Here is a 16,092-nt window from a genome sequence, read left to right as displayed (position 1 = left end):
CCTCAGATCTCCATGGTGTATAGAACAACAAAGGTTTGTTTATTATTTTGCTTTTGCTACTTGCCTGTCATGGGTCTTCTGTGACCTGTCTGATGGAACAACCATTATTTGAAGGGTTATCAGTAGGGGTGGAACCGTGAGCAGTTATATGTTCTAGCTTAGAAATGATAGACATCATTCCCATTCATTGGCCAGAACTTGTCACTTGGGGTGGGAGAGTGGGTAGCTGGGCGATGACTACCGCAGTCGTCCTTTTACCAGAATACATTAGATTCATTTTAACTCTGGAAGTCTTTCATAACATAACCCAAAAGAACTCTCCTAGAGGAGCAGTACTTAAAAAGAAAAAAATAAAAACTGACCATTTTGTAACCTTAGCAAACTAGAATTCACATACAGGAGAGTGGTGACAATCAAAGACTTTGGAATGAGAGAGAGCAGAGTTCAGATTTCAGCTCTGCGACTTAGTTCGCTGTGTGGTACAATGCAAAACACTTAGTCTCTCCAAGATTAACATTATCTTCTCTAAAATACTTAACAGATAAGATGAAATTATTGTAGGGGCACCTGGGTTGCTCAGTGGGTTAAAGCCTCTGCCTGCAGCTCAGGTCATGATCCCAGGGTCCTGGGATCGAGCCCCACATCGGGCTCTCTGCTCAGTAGGGAGCCTGCTTTCTCCTCTCTCTCTGCCTGCCTCTCTGCCTACTTGTGGTCTCTCTTTCTGTCAAATAAATAAATAAAATATTTTTTAAAAAAGATGAAATTATTGTGAAGATAAAATGAAATTCTGTACAGAGGGGACGAGCATGTGATGTCTAACACATACTCAGATTCAATAACATGTTAGCTAGCTTGGAAGTTGAAATGTTTTGATATTTTATGAGTTGGTGCCTCTTGGGCTAAGTTCTCTTGGCAGGCAATGCTTTCATGTTCTCAGGAGGTCAGGCAATTAAGATTGCTCACATTTACCTGTGGGGGATGTCCTTGAAAGAGCTGTTCTTTTGAAATGATTCTTCAGCTTACTCTGTTTAAATTTCACAAATTTTCTGTGTCCACCTAAAATCTTACACATGTATTCTCCTTAGTCCAGACCCCCCGGGAGTCTTAGTATTTTCAAGTCTCAACCTTGGATACCTATCAGAATCTCCAGGGTGTTTTTCAAAGCACACATGTCTACATCCCACCTCAGACCAATTAAATCAGTTTCTCTGAAAGAGGGGACCCAGTCACCTGTATTTTTTTTTTTTTTTTTAATTTATTTACTTGACAGACAGAGATCACAAGGAGGCAGAGAGGCAGGCAGACAGAGAGAGGAGGAAGCAGGCTCCTCGTGGAACAGAGAGCCGGAAGCGGGGCTTGATCCTAGGATCCTGGGATCATGACCCGAGCTAAAGGCAGAGGCCTTAACCCACTGAGCCACCCAGGCGCCCCCAGTCACCTGTATTTTTAGAAAGCTTCTCTAGTGAGTCTAATGAGCAGAGAGGATTAAGAACCACTGCTCTGCATATCCTTGCTCTTGGTGACCCTTCCAGCCTTACCTACCGTGACGTTTCTCTCCCTTGCCCACCATGCTCCAGCCATCTTTTTTGTTCATTTGCCAAAGTTGTTCCTACTTTAGGGCCTTTGCATGCACTGTTCCCTTAACCTTGAATGCAACAAATTGTTCATCGAGTATCAACTCAACTGTCACATTTTCAGAGTGTCACATGATCACCCTTCATCCTGCTTTATTTCCTTTCTCACATTTGTTGGTATTTGAGCTATTGCTAATTCATGTGCTTGTTTAATACCTATGTCCTTACTATCATATGAGATCTATGAAGGTAGAGCCTTTCTATGATTCACTCATTATCGTATGCCCAGGGCTCAGAAGAGTATCTGTTCTAACGTACTTAACTAAACGTTTGTTGCATAAATTATTCTTGTCTGCCATTCCTGACATCATCGTATGACATCATTTTTTTTTAAAGATTTTATTTATTTATTTGACAGAGAGAGAGATCACAAGTAAGCAGAGCAGCAGGCAGAGAGAGGGGGGAAGCAGGCTCCCTGCTGAGCAGAGAGCCTGATGCGGGGCTCGATCCCAGGACCCCGAGATCATGACCTGAGTTGAAGGCTGAGGCTTAACCCACTGAGCCACCCAGGCACCCCCGTATGACATCATTTTGACAATCAATTCTTATGAAATATTCACAGAACAATCATTTCCTTATAAGCAAGACTTGTGGCTTCTCTATGTCTCATGCCCCTTTACACAATTTATATTGTTTATCAGTTTGTTTTAGGGAGAAAGGAGAAGCAGCACTGGATAAATATTCATTGTGATCATCATATACGCTGGCCTTTATCCTTTGCCCCTACTTCTTTTCTGTGACTGGTTACCATCATTCTGAAGGTTTCTTGGGTTGCAGTGCATTGAGATTTCTTTTCCTTAAACTCCTCTCTCCAGTGATCATTAAGAAGAAAACATTTGGGACTTGAAGTCAAAGGTTTGAGTTTGAATTCTGACTCAGCAGCTTATCAAGGGAATCCATCTAACCTCCCCAAGCCTGTTAATGAAGTCAGGGCACTAATAGCTCCTATCCCAAAAAAACTCAAAAAATAAAGTGAAAGGGATGCCTGGGTGGCTCACCTCGTTCAGCATCTGCCTTTGGCTCAGGTCATGATCTTGGGGTCCTGGGATCTAGCTCCATATTGGGCTCCCTGCTCAGTGGGGAGTCTGCTTCTCCCTCTCCCTCTGCCTCTCCCCACTGCTTGGGCACTCTTTCTCTCAAATAAATAGATGAAATCTTAAAAAAAAAATAAGAAGCTCTAGGTAAAATTACCTTATATTTTGTGGGTATCCAGAAAATATATTTAAAAAGAACATACCACTCAAAGGCCACTTAGATTTCCCATTTTCTTTTTGTCCCTCTTGCTATTGTATAACAATGGGGGAAGGGACCTCCTTCTCAGTCTCCCTGCCTCCATCCTTCCCTCCTCTGGGCCATAAACATAGATTCTAATCTTTTCCATTGTACCATCCTACTCTTTTAAAATATTGCATAAAAATACTGCATTTTATTTTCATGTTTCATGAAGTTCTTCATGCTTTCTCATTATACAGTTTTTTTTTTTATTAGTTGGTGTTGAAGGATAGAGCTTTAGAAGTAGAAGGCACCATAGAGTTCCAGACCCTTTAGCTTACAGAAGAGAAGGATATAATAATCGATTTACCTTGAGACGTTGTGAGGTCAAAGGAAAAAGTCACCTGCTCCCATACCACAATTACTTAGAGACAGATGTGCCTGAGATAGATGTTTCTGGAGCAGATCAGACTTTCTCTATAGAGAAATACAAGTTGAGGGAAGTCTTTTTAATTGTAAGATTAAAAACAAAAAGTAAGAGAAATTGAGCTGGAGCTAAGATTATAAAAGCTTTCACAGCGTGCCAGACAAGAGAACCAATGGCAACAAGTCCATTCATGAAGCTGCATTAAGAAATCCCAGATATTACCATGATTGAGTTGAGGCACTAAGAGATACACATATGGAGAGATGGATTATATTTTGGTTTCCAGGAGCTTCCACCAGCCACCACCAAATACTAATTTGGGGAATCCAGTTTGCATATTGTCTAGCAAAATGGTTTTCAAAATATGTTTTGGAGGTCTTTAGAATCAGAATCATTTTGGCATACTTTAACTTGTTACCTTATTTGCGTTATTTCTCTCATTATTTACATATACACACATGCATACACATATGAATATATACATATGTTTATATATGTATACACACACATTTGTTTTTGAAACCATCAGAAAATAAGTTGCAGACATTACTCTCTTCACATTTAAAGTCTCTTTCAGGGTGCTTGGGTGGCTCAGTCATTAAGCGTCTGCCTTCAGCTCGGGTCATGATCCCAGAGTCCTGGGATCAAGTTCCATGTCAGGCTCCCTGCTCAGTGGGGAAACTGCTTCTCCCTTTACCCCTCCCCACTTGTGATCTCTCTCTCTCTAAGATAAATACATAAAATATTAAAAAAAAGTCTTCTGCACTCATCCTTAAAACATAAGGACATTCAGGGCGCCTGGGTGGCTCAGTGGGTTAAGCCTCTGCCTTCAGCTCAGGTCATGATCTCAGGTTCCTGGGATTGAGCCCCGCATCAGGCTCTCTGCTCGGCAGGGAGCCTGCTTCTTCCTCTCTCTTTGCCTAGTTGTGATCTCTCTCTCTGTCAAATAAATAAATAAAAATCTTAAAAAAAAAAAACATAAGGACATTCTCCTGTATAACAATAATACTGTTTTCATACCTAAAACAATTAACCATAGTTCCTTAATATCATTTATATCCATTCCACACTGAAAATTCTTCAATTATCTCAAAATGTCTTTTGTAGCTTTTTGTTTTCTTTTCCTTTTTGTTTGTTTGTTTGTTTGTTTTAAGATCCAGTCTCCAAACAAGGTCCATGTAATGCATTTTGTTATTATGTCTTGTAGTCTTTTCTAACCTGGAGGAATTCTTCTACTTTTATTCCCTTGACATTGCCTTTGAATCCAGGGGAATTGTCTTGTTGAGTATCTCACATACTGCATGTGTGTGACTGTTTCTTCATTGTTCTGTTCTGAATATTCACGTCTCCCACCCCAAATTTATATGTTGAAATTCTAACCCCTGAGGTGATGGTATTAGGAGGTGGGAACTTTGGGGGTTATTAGGGATCACTTAATAGTTTAATTGAGCCTACTAGTTTTGAGGCTGTTTACTTTAACAAAGCCTCACGGATGGGATCAGCAGTCTTATGACAGAGCCCCAAGAGCTTTCTCGCCTTTTCCACTGTATGAGGATACGAGAAGAAGGCCCACACCCAACCAGGCTGGTAGCTTGATCCTGAACTTCTGGCTTCCAAAACTGTGAGAAATAAATTTCAGTTTTTTATAAGCCCACCCAATGTCTGGAATTTTATTCTGGCTTCCCAAATAGACTAAGACAGTCATGGTATTATTTACCTTGTTATTATGAATTGGAGATTAGGTTTAGATTGGAGTAGATAGGATTCAGGATCAGTATTTCTGACAAGAACATTTCATAGGCAATCCACATACAGTATGCCTCATCATGTCTTTAGGCATCTGCTGTCAGATCGTTCCACTGTTAATGATATTACATCGGTTCACTTGGTTTCGATGGTGTCAGACACATTTCTCAATTAAAGGAACATTTAGGTAAGCATGTAATTTGTGGGACAATACTGCATTCTGTGTGAATATCCTATTTCCTAATAACCTTCATTTGGAAGATACATCTTCTAATAATGATCCTTATCTGAATCAATGACTGCATGGGAGGTTACAAAAGGATTTCCAAATTCTCTCATTTTTCTGCATTTACTACCTGCCATGTTCTCAAAAAAGAACTTCCCTTCCTCCTCCTACCCCCTGTATCACTAATGAGTCATGGAATTTTATTTATTTATTTGTTTATTTTAAAAGATTTTATTTATTTATTTGACAGACAGAGATCACAAGTAGGCAGAGAGGCAGGCAGAGAGAAAGAGGAGGAAGCAGGCTCCCTGCCGAGCAGAGAGCCCGATGTGGGGCTCGATCCCAGGACCCTGGGATCATGACCTGAGCCAAAGACAGAGGCTTTAACCCACTGAGCCACCCAGGTGCCCCGAGTCATGGAATTTTAAAACCTTAATCACCAGTTGCAGTGATTATTCTTTTTGATGTCCAGAGTTTCTCAAATTCAGTCAATGAGAGCCCTTCAATGGACTTCCGTGTCCTTTTGATGTGCCTCCACCATTATTTGATTACTTCTTTACTTCCTGATCTAACAAGAGGTCCCAGACTTACCTGGTATTTACTTTGCTCTGTACTTGGAAATAATCAGTTTCTCGTAGGATCTCCTTGAATAGGCAATGATATTTAAAAGTCATGATCTAGACTCTATGTTGATTCATTACTATTAGATGCCATTTTTTTTTTTTAAGATTTTATTTATTTGACAGACAGAGGTCACAAGGAGGCAGAGAGGCAGGCAGAGAGAGAGGGGGAAGCAGGCTCCCTGAGGAGCAGAGAACCTGATGTGGGGCTCGATCCCAGGACTCTGGGATCATGACCTGAGCTGAAGGCAGAGGCTTAACCCACTGAGCCACCCAGGCGCCCCTGGATGCCATTGTTTTGAGGACCTTTTTAGTACACAGAACTGGGAAAAACAATTTCCAAATCAAACTTAACAGGACAGGTTTTTTAAAAAGATTTATTTATTTCTTTGAGAGACAAGAGAGTGGGAGGAGGGGCAAAGGGAGTGAGAGAGAGAGAGAGAGAGAATCCCAAGCACACTCATCACCGAACACAGAGCCAGATGTGGGGCTCTTACGACCCTGAGATCGTCCCTGAGCCAAAATCAAGAGTCAGATGCTTAACCAGCTGAGCCACCCAGGCTCCCAAAGGTGGCTTATTTATTATTATTCTTATTCTTATTATAATTCGTTTATTTATTTATTATGTCCAATTAGCCAACATATAGTACATCATTGGTTTCTGATGTAGTGTTCAATGATTCATTAGTTACGTGTAACACCCAGTGCTCATCACCACACCTGCCCTCCTCAGGACCCATCACCTGATTCCCCATCACTCCATCCCTTCCCTTCTGTAACCGTCTGTTATTTTTTTAATGTTTACGGAACATTTGCTTATCATTTCCTGTAAACTGTCTATTCATGTATTTTGCCTATTTTCCTACCAAGTTTGGTCTTTTTCTTCTTCAAGAATTCTGGATATCTTAGAGATATTAGCTCTATGTCTATTGCATAAGTTGCAAATATTTTCACTCAGTACCTCATCCGTAATATGTGATCCCCATTAGCCATCCTGGAGCTAATTTCTGAAGAAGGGCTCCTTCTCCATACAAGCAAAACATGGGCAGAAGAAAATGGAATTCCTGTTTCTTGGGTGTCAGGCACTGTTCAGGGAGCTTTGTGAACATTTTCTCACTCACCGCTTATGAAATATCTTTCAGTATTATTTCTTACCTGAAAACCATATGGCTAATGTATTTTAGAATTCATTGTTTCACAGCTTTTAGAAAGGTACATGTATGGTACATAAAACCGTGGAGCTGTATCTTGAAATCATACCAATAAATATTTGTGCATTAAAACTTATGACTATGCCAAATGATTAGGATAAAGACTGCAGAGAGTTTCACTTCCTGAAAGGTCAGGCTTTGCATCAAATGAGATATGAGAAGCAGTTTTATTTTTCAGAGCTTCTTTGATTTTGGAATGGGGGATAGGAGATGTTGGAGCTCTATCACGCTTACGTTATAGGCAGGGGAAAGGAGTTCTGGTGTTTTTTAACCAAATACATCCTCTGACTTTCACCCTTTTCTTCTTTTTCTCTTTGTTTTGTCAGGAAGGGAGGAGGGAACAAGCTGGAGAGCTTGAGGATTCAAGTGAGTACCAGGAAAAGTGTGGCATCTCTCCACTTCTCTTCTCTCCACCTTCCTGCAGCTGGGGTGAGACTGAGATGGGCAGCCCTTCAGGGAGCCCAATATTCTTTTTTTTTTTTTTTCCAATATTCTTTATAGCGAAAATTTAACCAACATCCTTTATACACTTGTTCAACATCTGCTTGGAGGAAAAGCTGTTTGCTGCATGGGGAAGGATGTAAAAGAAAGGTATAGGTGACAGTGTGCAGCTTCATCCCCAGAGTGCCAAGCAAAGCACCTCTGGCCCCAAACTCGCGTGCCCCTCTCAGAAGCAAAGCCCTGCAGTTGGTCTGATCTACTTTGCTTAGGTAGGTGGTTAGCAACTTCCTCCTTTCATTGCTGTGTCTTTTATGCGATTCTTAGACAATATCCCAAATTACTTCCAGCCACACACTCTCAGTCTCTCTGAAAAGAATTACAATACTGCACATTTCTTTGTCTTATTACTTTTCTGGTTCTCTGGAAAGATTATCCCCCAGACAAATATGGTACAGGCCCTGGTCTGTAATGAAATATTTTGCCAGAAGGGCTTGTTTTGCTTCATTATCTCCACTTATCTGGCTGTATAGGACTTCCTTCAGGACTCTGGAGTTTTATGGTTTTTATATTCTGGTTTTTCATGACCTATCTCCTTTCTCCATCAAAACCAAACTATCTTGTCTCCTTGTGCCTTAGTGTACTACTGAAAATCTAGTAAATGGGGAAGACTGGATTCGTGATCCGTCTCTCCCAGAGTTCTGGTCTTTGAATGATACCTTAGGTCAAAAGTGCTCTAATGGCAAGCAGGTATTTTAGACCATAGCGTGTAGGTAGAGGGACTGCAAACTGAGGACTTTTACTTTCATAATGAGCACACCACCCTCTGCTCAGTCTCACTCAATTAGGTGTCCAACTCTTGATTGATTTTGGCTCCGGTCATAAACTTTTAGTTGTCAGACTGAGCCCCATGTCACTGACAGTCTCCGTGTGCAGTGGGGAGCCTGCTTGAGATTCTCTCTTCTCTGTCTCTTTCTCTTCCTCTGCCTTCCCCTCCGAACTCATTCTTTCTCTCTCTTGTTCTCTCTCCCTCTCTCAAATAAATAAATAAACCTTAAATAACTAGTCAGAAAAAGACAAACATTCAGATTTTAAAATGGGAAAAGAACAGTAAATATACAAAAAACTTCAATCTGGGGCACCTGGGTGGCTCAGTGGATTAAGTCTCTGCCTTCAGCTTGAGTCATGATCTCAGAGTCCTGGGATCGAGACCCACATCAGGCTCTTTGCTCAGCAGGGAGCCTGCTTCCCCCCCCCACCTCTCTGCCTGCCTCTCTGCCTGCTTGTGATCTCTCTCTCTCTGTCAAATAAATACATTTTTTTTTTAAAAGAAACACTTTGGGGTGCCTGGGTGGTTCGGTTGTTAAGCATCTGCCTTTGGCTCAGGTCATGGTCCCAGGGTCTTGGGATCGTGCCCCGTGTCGGGCTCCCTGCTCAGTGGGAAGCCTGCTTCTCCCTTTCCCACTGCCCATGCTTGTGTTCCCTCTCTCACTGTCTCTCTCTGTCAAAAAAAAATCTTTAAAAAGAAATACTCCAATCTTACTAGTAATCAAAGGAAAAATAGGATTAACATGGAAGATTTTTCACTTTTCACGTTGGTAAAGGCTTAAAACCTGATAACATCCAGTGTTACTTGCTCCTTTACTGTCTGAAAGGGTTTTTGTAATTTTCGTGTTATTTCTTCCATAAATGTTTGATAGGATTTGCCAGTAAAACTACTTGGATCTAGGACTTTCTTTCTGGTAAGATTGTTAATAATTATTTCAATTATTAAAATAGATATTGAATCATTCAGATTTTTGTTTTATTTTGTGTTGTTATATATTTTTCTTTAAAAAAAGATTTTATTTATTTGACACACACAGAGAGAGAGATCACAAGTGGACTGGCAGGCAGAGGAGGAGGGGGAAGCACGAGCCTGATCTGGGCTCAATCCCAGGACCCTGAGATCATGACCTAAGCCAAAACTGCTGAGGCAAACAATCAACTGAGCCACCCAGGCGCCCCTAACTTTTTTAAGTGTGTAAGATCTGTAGTGATAACTCTCTTTTAATTCCTGATATTGGCACACAAAACTTTTATATTAAAGGATGATCATCCAGGTGTTTTGTAAAGAATTAAAAAATAAAAGCCTCCAACAATTAAAGATTAGTAAACTAAAAAACTTTATCATCTTGACAGAAGGAACTACTACATGGCCCTTAAAATGATATGAAAACTCTGATGAAATAATACTGCATGCTTATAGGGATAACTAAAGTTTGAAAGATTCATAATAACAAGTGTTGTGGAGGGTATGGAGCAAATAGAACTTTTTAATTAATTTAATTTTATTTTAAATTCCAGTTAGTTAACATACAGTATAATATTAGTTTCAAGTGTAGGATTTAGTGATTCAGCACACAGTACAAAATCCAGTGCTCCTCAAGTGCCCTCCTCAATCCCCATCACCTATTTCATCCATGTCCCCACCCACCTCCCTTCTGGAGGCCACCAGTTTGTTCCTGCAGTTATAAGTCTCTTTCCTGGTTTGCCTCTCTCTCTCTCTCTCTTTCTTTATGTGCATTTCTTTTGTTTCTTAAATTCCACATGAGTGAAATCATATGATATTTGTTTTTCTCTGACTGACTTATCTTGCTCAGCATAATTATGCAATTGGAACTTTTATTCAACTTTTATTCAGCTTCCACTGTGGTAGGAGTATACATTAGGAATTAGAAAACTGTGTGGTAATAACTTAATCAAACTTAAACTATGTACACCTTACGATTCCGCATCTCTACTCCTAGATATATATCAATCATAAAATCCCTACAAGTATTCAGCAACAGACATGTACAATAATATTTATAGTAACTTTATTCATGTTATCCCAGATTGGGAACAATTCCATTCTCTCACCAAAAGTAGAGTGGAGAAGTACATTTGAGGTATGTTCATAGAATGGGATTCTACATAACGATGAAGAATGAACTCTTGGTACAGACAATGACATGTGTAAATCACAGGCATTATTTGGAGAGAAAGAAGTCAGACACAAAGACGTACAGACTGTAGGACTCCATTTGTATAAGTGAGCAGGCAAAATTGACTATGGTTTTAGAAGTCAGAATAATGGTTACTGATGGCAAGAGAGGTAAAGGTAAACCTGGAGACCAGTTAGAGGTAAAGGCAAGTGAACTATCAGAAAGAGAAAGTAAGAAAACAATCCCATTTACAATTGGATCAAAAAGAATAAAATACCTAGGAATCTAATTAACCAAGGAGGTAAAAGACCTGTATACTGAAAACTATCAGACACTGCTAAAAGAAATCAAAGAAGACCCAAACAAATGGAAACATATTCCATGCTCATGGGTTGGAAGAATTACCATGGTTAAAATGTCCCTACTACCCAAAACAATCTATAGATTCAATGCACTTCCTATGAAAATTCTAATGGCGTGTCATGCGTCCTCTTTCCTGGATGAGAGCAGTTGTCTTGGGGTCAGCTTTCTGCTCTAAACCACGTGAACCATCACGTGATCCTGCAACCACTTTCCAGGACTGGCTGGCAAGTGTGGCAAGATCCTCCCTCCAACCAGTAGTGCAGGTCGACACCACAGGAGTCCCAGAAAGGCTCACACAAATGGGGTAAGTGCAGGGCTCAGAAGGAAACGTGCTAATCTAATGGAGAAGAGTATGCAGAATTTGCATAAATTTTCAAGATAAAGGTTGAGAGTTCCATTAGGTTTCAGGCCAAAGGAAGCTGCTAGAGCCAAGCCCCAGAGCTTGGGGAGGGCTAAATATTCACCGTTCTCCCTGAGCAGAGGCAGTGAGGTGAGAAACTCTGGGGAGCATGTGAGTGTTGTATTTCTCAGCACAGAGTGTGCATTCTTCATGTTTGGAGCCCATGACAGAGCCAGGTCCCAGGTATCTGGCTCCCTGTGACAGTTTTTCTGCAGGCCAGAGGTAGATGTGACCCTCCAAAACACAAGACCTGAGGGCCTGGGTCTCTTGACCTGGGCAGCTGCTCAGAAACCAAACAAGAGCCATTGATCCTGCAGGAACCGCATTGGGACCACGGAAGTGGAGAAAGCCCTGAGCGAACATCCGGCGGTGGCAGAATCAGCTGTGGGGAGCAGTCCAGACTCGATTCGAAGAGGGGTAAGGAGGACACAGAGGTCCTTGTGTCTGTCTGTGGGCACTAATGCAGGTATGGGGATGCCTTGGAGGGAGGCCCAGGGAACATACATGTGCATTTACACTGTGTGGTCAGCAGAGGGCAGTGTGGCCTCGTGTGTGTGTGGGGGGGGGTGCGCGCGCGCGCGCGCGCCCGCGCTTACTGGCTTATTTCTCTCCTCACAGCAACCCCATTAATTAAGGACTCTGAGACCCTCTTTTACAGAGACAGTAACAAGCATAAGGAGATTAAATGAGTTGCCTGATCACAAAGCTCTAAAGTGGTGGAGCCAGAATGGGAATCTGAGCAGCCTGCTCCAGAGTGTGCATTCATTGATTCACTGTGTGTTGAGCACCTACTGTGTACAAGGCCCTGTGCCTTGTAGTAGCAACATAAATAATATCAACAGAGTTAATCCCCACCATATATTGAATGCCCACAGACTCTATCTTCAGTAATAGTGAAAATGGTGACGATAGGCGTACCTGGGTGGCTCTGTCTGTTAAGCATCTGCCTTTAACTCGCATCATGATCTCAGGGTCCTGGGATCGAGCCCCGCATCAGTCTCCCTGCTCAGCAAGGAGCCTGCTTCTCCTTCTCCCTCTGCTTCTGCCCATGACTTGTGCTCGCTGTCTCTCAAATAATAAAATCTTCTTTAGAAAGTAAATATAAAGTTTATTTAGCATAATGTTTAGAAAAATAAGTTCAATCTTTAAGAAAAAATGGATAGTGATAGGCATAAAAATTAGTTTAAACTAGCTTCATGGTTTATATGATGGATCTTGGTGAATCTTAGCATCCATAGCCTGAGGAATGAAGCCTGCTGTCCCCACATCACAGAGAAAGACACGGAGGGTAAGAGAGGTGAAGAAATTTTCCAGGCAAAGAGTAGAAATTGGAAGAATGGACACTGGTCCTGTTCTCCTCCAGAGGCTCAACTGTCAACTTGTTTTTTCCATTTCCTTAATAAATATTTACTTTTTAGACTAGAACCAGTGCTAAATTCTGTCTCTCCAGGATTCTCCCCAGGCCCCATAAAAGAGGACTCTGGGGCCAGATTCTCCCTCCCTGTTCCGGAGACCCTGGGTGACTCCTTCTGTCTATTCAACAACCAGGACACAGAGGTCTGGGGAGGGACACTTCCTTGGCCCCCGGTGTCTACCTCTGCCTGACTTGCCCACGACATGCTAGAGGGTGAGGTAAGGGTCAGAGTAATGAGATGGCTGGGGAAGGAGGAAGAGGCCGAGGGCAGCCCAGCCTGGTGATTCCACTTACCTGCCAGACCATTCTTCCCAGCTCCATCCAGCATCCCATTGATCTGCTGCTGCTTCTGCTGCTGCTGCTCCTGCTTCCAGAACCCTGCCAGCTCCAGCAGAGGTGTGGGAGGGATCTGCCCTGTGGGGACCCAGGAATCCTGTAAGATGCCTCCAGCCCTTTCCATGGGTGTCCAATCCCCCATTCCTTCCAGGGAGCCCCAGAGCTCTGTTCCCCAGCCCTGTAGGATCCCTCACTCAATCACCTTTCCCAGGGTCCAGGAATCTCTCAGTCTTGCCAGGGGCCCAGGGCTCTCCCCACAGTTCATGGGGTCCTCCTGCCATCTGGAGCCCTAGAGGTGATGTGGGCAAATGTCAGGGCGTAGCACAGGCCTGAAACAGGAGGGACATGTGGTTGTCACCCGGGCTGCCATTAACAGCTGTGAGACATGAGGCACTGCATCTGGGAAGACTCTTGGCCTATGGAGTTGAGGACGCCAATGTCTATATGTGCTCCACATGTGGCTTCCTCTTGTCCTCCGCACAGTTATGGACACAGGTGTGGGCACTCCCCGTTCACTGAAGGAAACACGCACCGGGCCGCACAGCAGGTAAGCAGGACAGCTGGATGTCAAACTCTAGATTCCTGGCTTGTCTCCAGGGGCTACAAAGGGTTCCATAGATGGGAGGCTGAGACTGGCTTTGGGGACACCTCCTCAACTCCGTGACTGATCTCACCTGTTTGAGGCCCCCAAACTCTGTTCCCTGCTTCTTTCCCTGCTCCCGATTCCAGTTCTAATCAAGGTGACTCTGGCCATCTTTCATAGAATTCCCTGGTCCCCCTTACAGGCTGGGCATCTTTCCTGTTCATTTTTGGGCTAGTCTGACTCCACCCCTTCCATAGCTGGTCTCTCCTTCTACAACCAGGGTGGCCCAACTCTGGGGCTCTTGAGGTAGACAGCAGCATCTAAACAGAATTTAATACCATTGTTTTGTTATCCTTGTTTTGTTGTTGGCTTGTTTTTTAATGGTTTCTTTATATTTATGTTAAAGATGTTCTCCTAAGTGAGGGTGGCTGGAGTGGAGGCAGGGTGGGAGGGATGGGGTGTCTGGGGGATGGACCTTGGGGAGGGCATGTGCTTTGGTGAGTGCTGTGAATTGTGTAACACTGATGATTTACAGACCTCTATCCCTGAAACAAAAAATTCATTAAATGTTAATTAGAAAAAAAAAAGCGATTGTTCTCCTATTTTAGCAGTACTAGAATGGGTCCTGTTTACAAGAAATTTACATAATAATAAGGTGGTGGTTTCTAGAGCATTGATTTTCAGCTGCCTTGGGCCTGAAGGAGTTGAAGAAACATGGTGTGAGTCCTAGGGAGAAATAGTTTAGGAAGTTCAGCTCAGGACAGGGCCCAGGAGAGAGGATAACATGGGGTTTGTTTACTCTCCAGGGCATCTGGCCCTGCCCACCTGCTTGGCTGTCCCCACCCAGCACATCTGGAGCTGCCGACTCTCTGGGTGTTGTCCTGCATCCCCCAGGGGCGAAGCTGGTGAAAGTCTTCTCTTAAAATGCTCCCATTCTTGGAGGTCCCAGGAGATGCCATGAGAGTCTGATTGGATTGTTTCCCTCTGAGCTTCATCATGTAAAGCCCAAGCTAGTGAGTAGGAGGGTCACAAAGAGAAGTGACAGATACACTCTGTTTGAGGTGTTCAAATGTCTCAGCCAATTACAGTCTTCTCACACTAATACCGGATGATAGTCCAGCCCAGAAGACATATTTGATTACAATTGGATCATCCTCGTATCATTCAGTTCAAGTGTGGCTCTTTTTCTTTTCTATTTCTTTACTCCTATTTCATTGATAGAGGTACTTCTCAATTTCTAAACATATGGGAATATCTGGTTAGTTTTTTATCAGTGATTGATAGCATATTATGTTACCACAACATGCTCTGTTGTTGTCTGTGATTTCATGCGTCCAAAAAAAAATTGAAATTTCCCTTATGGCCAAAGTAAATCGGGAGCATTTTTGTAACGGTCTCTGTGCCTAAAATCAATGTGTCCTCCACAGTGGATATGGATGTGGACAGATGTATGGAGACAGCTGAGGGATTCAGATGGTTTGCTATCAAGATCTATATCTTGTCTATGCCCTGTAGACTGCGTTGAGTTGCTGAGAGAGGCTGGAACCTCCCACTCGGGTCGTGTATTTCATTGTTGTTGCAGTTTGGTCCTGCTTTGCTTTCTACATTGTTCAGCCGGTGGCTCTTGGTCGGGAGTTTGGAAAGGAAGGAGAGCGCGCCCAGAAGAGGGAACAGGGACCTGGATTGGAGGGAGCAAACAAGAAGGATGGCCAAAGTTCCAGAGAGGACCTGTCGTTGGGATCGCACATGGTGGGGTATCAGGTGGGAAGGGGCTTTGTATAAACGAGGTCATCTGTGGCATCCATGTTGAGCTACAAGGGGCAAAGGCAGCTGATTGGTGGAGAGATCAGAAAGGTTCTAGGTTGCTAAGGAAACATTCAAACAGGGGAAGTCTTGGTGGAAGATGGATTCTTCATACCATACCAACTGCTCCTGAGAATTTACTTTACCTGCTAATGTGTCCTGCTGACCTCGTGCTTTACTAACCCGCTGACCTCCTAACGTTTGTGAACCGTGCTCCTTCCCATCGAATACTTAATCTGACCCTGACACTGTCCCTGACCCCTTCTCCTGACCAATGCTTTCCCCATCCTACCCTCTATTTCCTCCCTATTCCCATCCCTAATTACCACCCTATCCCCTCCCCACCCCTCCCTAGCCCCCCACTCTTCCCTCCCCTGCCCCCCAACCATCTCCACCTCCTCCCTGGGGTCACAGTGCCCCTTAAAAGGACGAGGATATGATGGTGCAAAGGCTACTCTTCTGGCTCCTCTTGTTCCCGTGTCCCAGTTCCCCAAACCCAAATGTGAGTAAACATGACACTTCAGCGGTGTCTTCCTTCTTCTTCTTATTTTTTTAAATATGATTTCTTTGAGCAAAAGAAAGGGCATAGGTGATGGGGAAGGGCAGGGGGAGGGAAAGAGAGAATCCCAAACCAGTTGTGCATTGAGCCCAGAGGCCAAAGAGGGGCTCAATCTCAGGACCATGAGATCATGACTTGATCCAAACCAAGACTT

The sequence above is a fragment of the Enhydra lutris genome, unplaced genomic scaffold, assembly GCF_002288905.1.
Source record: "Enhydra lutris kenyoni isolate GAN:26980312 unplaced genomic scaffold, ASM228890v2 scaffoldscaffold13, whole genome shotgun sequence".
Lineage (NCBI taxonomy): Eukaryota > Metazoa > Chordata > Mammalia > Carnivora > Mustelidae > Enhydra > Enhydra lutris.
The sequence above is the reverse complement of the archived record's forward strand: the minus strand, read 5'-3'. Positions refer to the sequence as shown.